This window comes from Triticum urartu, chromosome 2 (genome assembly GCF_003073215.2).
Source record: "Triticum urartu cultivar G1812 chromosome 2, Tu2.1, whole genome shotgun sequence".
In the NCBI taxonomy this organism is placed as follows: domain Eukaryota; kingdom Viridiplantae; phylum Streptophyta; class Magnoliopsida; order Poales; family Poaceae; genus Triticum; species Triticum urartu.
In genome coordinates this window covers 549,123,456-549,129,778 of record NC_053023.1, presented here as the reverse complement: position 1 = coordinate 549,129,778, position 6,323 = coordinate 549,123,456, and the positions used below count along the sequence as shown (strand labels likewise).

The 6,323-nt window shown below is 45.7% G+C and overlaps 1 pseudogene; it reads left to right on the top strand.

Moving 5' to 3' along the window:
• Nucleotides 1–463: 463 nt before the first annotated feature.
• The window catches only part of LOC125537261, a 62,434-nt pseudogene continuing 56,574 nt past the window's right edge, over nt 464–6,323 (top strand).

Here is a 6,323-nt window from a genome sequence, read left to right as displayed (position 1 = left end):
TCTTCATAAAGTCCTCCATGAGGTCCGCTCCAAACACCTCATGACGGTCTTTCTGAAGATCGACTTCCATAAGGCCTATGACACCTTTAGTTGGCCCTTCCTTCGGGAAGTTCTACTCTGGAAAGGTTTCGATGACCGTTGGGTCACTAGGGTTATGCAGATGGTCGCTTGTGGTCGCACTGCCGTGAACATCAATGGGGAGATTGGCCCTTACTTCCCCACTCTCTGCGGGGTGAGGCAAGGCGATCCTTTCTCCCTGTTCTTGTTCAATATGGTGGTGGACGCGCTTGCAACCATCCTGGATAAGGCTAAGGCTGCGGGCCATATTCGTGGGATTACCCCCCACTTGGCCGGTGGCTCCGGCATTTCCCTGCTCCAGTATGCCGACGACACCATTAGTATGGTTGAAGGCTCTGCTACGGACATCGCTAACCTCAAATTCCTCCTCCTCTGCTTCTAGCAAATGTCTGGCCTCAAGATTAACTTCGATAAGAGTGATGTGATGGTGATGGGCTACTCTCCGGCGGAGGCCCTCGACATTGCCAACCGCCTGAATTGTCGCATCGGCTCCTTGCCCACTACCTACCTGGGGACGCCCATTAGCGACTTGAGACTTACCGTTGCTGACCTACGCCCGACGGTGGCCAAGCTGCAAACGCGCATCGAGCCATGGCAGGGTCGGTGGTTGTCGAAGGCGGCCCGGACTATCCTCATCAACTCCTCGCTCTCCAGTCTCCTCTTGTTCCTCATGAACTTCTACAACCTCCACGAGACCCTCCACCATGAGATCGCTAAGATCCAATCCCGGTTCTATTGGGCTGGGGTGTTGGGGAACGTAGTAATTTCAAAAAAATTCCTACGCACACGCAAGATCATGGTGATGCATAGCAACGAGAGGGGAGAGTGTGTCTACGTACCCTCGTAGACCGAATGCGGAAGCGTTATCACAACGCGGTTGATGTAGTCGTACATCTTCACGATCCGACCGATCAAGCACCGAACGCACGGCACCTCCGAGTTCTGCACACGTTCAACTCGATGACGTCCCTTGAACTCCAATCCAGCCGGGCTTTGAGGGAGAGTTCCGTCAGCACGACGGCGTGGTGACGATGATGATGTTCCACCGACGCAGGGCTTCGCATAAGCACCGCTACGATATGACCGAGGTGGATTATGGTGGAGGGGGGGCACCGCACACGGCTAAAAGATCTAGGAGATCAATTGTTGTGCCTCTAGGGGGTGCCTCCCTCCTCGTATATAAAGGAGTAGAGGAGGGGGAGGGGCCGACCACCCTTGGCACGCCCCATGAGGAGTCCTACTCCCACCGGGAGTAGGACTCTCCCCTTTCCATGTTGGAGTAGGAGAGGAGAGGGAAGGAGAAAGAGGGAGAAAGGAAAGGGGGGGCGCCGCCCCCCTTCCTAGTCCAATTCGGACTTGGGAGGGGAGGGGTGCGCGGATGCCCCTTGGCCGCCTCTCCTCTTCCACCAATTGGGCCCATGAGGCCCATTAACCTCCGGGGGGTTCCGGTAACCCCCCGGTACTCCGGTATATATCTGATAACCCCCGGAACCATTCCGGTGTCCGAATATAGTCATCCAATATATCAATCTTCATGTCTCGACCATTTCGAGACTCCTCGTCTTGTCCGTGATCACATCCGGGACTCCGAACTACCTTCGGTACATCAAAACACATAAACTCATAATATAACCATCATCGAACTTTAAGCATGCGGACCCTACGGGTTCGAGAACTATGTAGACATGACCGAGACATGTATCCGGTCAATAACCAATAGCGGAACCTGGATGCTCATATTGGCTCCTACATATTCTATGAAGATCTTTATCGGTCAAACCGCATAACAACATACATTGTTCCCTTTGTCATCGGTATGTTACTTGCCGAGATTCGATCGTCGGTATCTCAATACCTAGTTCAATCTCGTTACCGGCAAGTCTTAAGTGATGTGTATTATCGAGTGGGCCCAGAGATACCTCTCCGACAATTGGAGTGACAAATCCTAATCTCAAAATACGCCAACCCAACAAGTACCTTTGGTGACACCTGTAGAGCACCTTTATAATCACCCAGTTACGTTGTGACATTTGGTAGCACACAAAGTGTTCCTCCGGTAAACGGGAGTTGCATAATCTCATAGTCATAGGAACATGTATAAGTCATGAAGAAAGCAATAGCAACAAACTAAATGATCAAGTGCTAAGCTAACGGAATGGGTCAAGTCAATCACACCATTCTCCTAATGATGTGATCCCGTTAATCAAATGACAACTCATGTCTATGGTTAGGAACAAGGTTGTAAAAAGCGGTAGGCGTAAGCGAGGCGGTTGGCCTTCGCCTAGTGCCTAGGCGGTGCCTAAGCGCCCTAGGCTCGGCCTAGGCGGTAATATAGTTTTTTACTCATAGTGTATTTGTGGTTATTATATGGGTGATGATATTAGTTTAGGGCATATAAATAAGTTAGTTATTGTCTACTGCCATTGGAATATAACCCGTTTGGCATATCAGTGGAGTATGTGGCATGATTTCTTGCTTGGGTAGGCAATTCCTTGCTTGCCATGCCTAGGCCTCCATTTATGGCCTAGGCGAGGCGTTTGGCCATTGCCTAGCGCCTAAGCGTGCCTAAGCGCCTCCTAGGCACTGCCTTTTCCAACAAAGGTTAGGAAACATAACCATCTTTGATTAATGAGCTAGTCTAGTAGAGGCATACGAGTGACACTTTGTTTGTCTATGTATTCACACATGTATCATGTTTCCGGTTAATACAATTCTAGCATGAATAATAAACATTTATCATGATATAAGGAAATAAATAATACGTTTATTATTGCCTCTAGGGCATATTTCCTTTAGTCTCCCACTTGCACTAGAGTCAATAATCTAGATTACACAGTAATGATTCTAACACCCATGGAGCCTTGGTGCTGATCATGTTCTGCTTGTGGAAGAGGCTTAGTCAACGGGTCTGCAACATTCAGATCCGTATGTATCTTGCAAATCTCTATGTCTCCCACCTGGACTTGATCCTGGATGGAGTTGAAGCGTCTCTTGATGTGCTTGGTTCTTTTGTGAAATCCGGATTCCTTTGCTAAAGCAATTGCACCAGTATTGTCACAAAAGATTTTCATTGGACCTGATGCACTAGGTATGACACCTAGATCGGATATGAACTCCTTCATCCAGACTCCTTCATTTGCTGCTTCCGAAGCAGCTATGTACTCCGCTTCACATGTAGATCCCTCTATGATGCTTTGTTTAGAACTGCACCAACTGATAGCTCCACCGTTTAATAAAAACACGTATCCGGTTTGCGATTTAGAATCGTCCGGATCAGTGTCAAAGCTTGCATCGACGTAACCATTTACGACGAGCTCTTTGTCACCTCCATAAACGAGAAACATATCCTTCGTCCTTTTCAGGTATTTCAGGATGTTCTTGACCGCTGTACAGTGATCCACTCCTGGATTACTTTGGTACCTCTCCGCTAAACTAATAGCAAGGCACACATCAGGTCTGGTACACAACATTGCATACATGATAGAGCCTATAGCTGAAGCATAGGGAACATCTTTCATTTTCTCTCTATCTTCTGCAGTGGTCGGGCATTGAGTCTTACTCAACTTCACACCTTGTAACACAGGCAAGAATCCTTTCTTTGCTTGATCCATTTTGAACTTCTTCAAAACTTTGTCAAGGTATGTGCTTTGTGAAAGTCCAATTAAGCATCTCGATCTATCTCTATAGATCTTGATGCCCAATATATAAGCAGCTTTACCGAGGTCTTTCACTGAAAACTCTTATTCAAATATCCTTTTATGCTATCCAGAAATTCTATATCATTTCCAATAAACAATATGTCATCCACATATAATATCAGAAATGCTACAGAGCTCCCACTCACTTTCCTGTAAATACATGCTTCTCCAAAAGTGTGTATAAAACCATATGCTTTGATCACACTATCAAAATGTTTATTCCAACTCCGAGAGGCTTGCACCAGTCCATAAATGGATCGCTGGAGCTTGCACACTTTGTTAGCTCCCTTTGGATCGAAAAAACCTCCCGGTTGCATCATATATAACTCTTCTTCCAGAAATCCATTCACGAATGCAGTTTTGACATCCATTTGCCAAATTTCATAATCATAAAATGCGGCAATTGCTAACATGATTTGGACAGACTTAAGCATCGCTACGGGTGAGAAAGTCTCATCGTAGTCAATCCCTTGAACTTGTCGAAAACCTTTTGCAACAAGTCGAGCTGTATAGACAGTAACATTACCGCCAGCGTCAGTCTTCTTCTTGAAGATCCATTTATTTTCAATGGCTTGCCGATCAATGAGCAAGTCAACCAAAGTCCACACTTTGTTCTCATACATGGATCCCATCTCAGATTTCATGGCCTCAAGACATTTTGCGGAATCTAGGCTCACCATTGCTTCTTGATAGTTCGTATGTTCGTCATGGTAGCAACATAACCTCCAGAACAGGATTACCGTACCACTCTAGTGCGGATCTCACTCTGTTTGACCTACGAGGCTCAGTAATAACTTGATCTGAAGTTTCATGATCATCATCATTAACTTCCTCACTAATTGGTGTAGGTGTCACAGGAACCGGTTTCTGTGATGAACTACTTTCCAATAAGGGAGCAGGTACAGTTACCTCATCAAGTTCTACTTTCCTCCCACTCACTTCTTTTGAGAGAAACTCCTTCTCTAGAAAGGATCCAAATTTAGCAACAAACATTTTTCCTTCAGATCTATGATAGAAGGTGTACCCAACAGTTTCCTTTGGGTATCCTATGAAGACAGATTTCTCTGATTTGGGTTCGAGCTTATCAGGTTGAAGTTTTTTCACATGAGCATTGCAGCCCCAAACTTTAAGAAACGACAACTTTGGTTTCTTGCCAAACCATAGTTCATAAGGTGTCGTCTCAACGGATTTCGATGGTGCCCTATTTAACGTGAATGCAGCCGTCTCTAAAGCATAACCCCAAAATGATAGCGGTAAATCAGTAAGAGACATCATAGATCGCACCATATCTAGTAAAGTACGATTACGACGTTCGGACACACCATTACGCTGTGGTGTTCCGGGTGGCGTGAGTTGCGAAACTATTCCTCATTGTTTCAAATGAAGACCAAACTCATAACTCAAATATTCTCCTCCACGATCAGATCGCAGAAATTTTATTTTCTTGTTACGATGATTTTCAACTTCACTCTGAAATTGTTTGAACTTTTCAAATGTTTCAGACTGATGTTTCATTAAGTAGATATACCCATATCTGCTTAAATCGTCTGTGAAGGTGAGAAAATAACGATACCCGCCGCGAGCCTCAACATTCATCGGACCGCATACATCTGTATGTATGATTTCCAACAGATCTGTTGCTCGCTACATAGTTCCGGAGAACAGCGTTTTAATCATCTTGCCCATGAGGCACGGTTCGCAAGTACCAAGTGATTCATAATCAAGTGGTTCCAAAAGTCCATCAGTATGGAGTTTCTTCATGCGCTTTACACCAATATGACCTAAACGACAGTGCCATGATACGTCTCCAGCGTATCTATAATTTTTGATTGCTCCATGCTATATTATCTACTGTTTTGGACATTATTGGGCTTTGTTATCCACTTTTATATTATTTTTGGGACTAATCTATTAACCGGAGGCCTAGCCCAGAATTGCTGTTTTTGCCTGTTTTAGGGTTTCGAAGAAAAGGAATATCAAACGGAGTCCAAACAGAATGAAACCTTCGGGAACGTGATTTTCTCATCGAATACAACTCAGGAGACTTGGACCCTACATCAAGACACGTAACAGGAGGCCACGAGGTAGGGGGCGCGCCTATCCCCCAGGCGCGCCCTTCACCCTCGTGGGCCCCCTGTTGCTCCACCGACGTACTTCTTCCTCCTATATATACCCACGTACCCCCAAACGATCAGATACGGAGCCAAAACCCTAATTCCACCACCGTAACTTTTTGTATCCACGAGATCCCATCTTGGGGCCTATTCCGGAGCTTCGCCGGAGGGGGCATCGATCACGGAGGGCTTCTACATCAACACCATAGCCCCTCCGATGAAGTGTGAGTACTTTACCTCAGACCTACGGGTCCATAGTTAGTAGCTAGATGGCTTCTTCTCTCTTTTTGGATCTCAATACAATGTTCTCCCCCTCTCTTGTGGAGATCTATTTGATGTAATCTTGTTTTTGCAGTGTGTTTGTTGAGACCGATGAATTGTGCGTTTATGATCAAGTCTATCTATGAACAATATTTGAATCTTCTCTGAATTC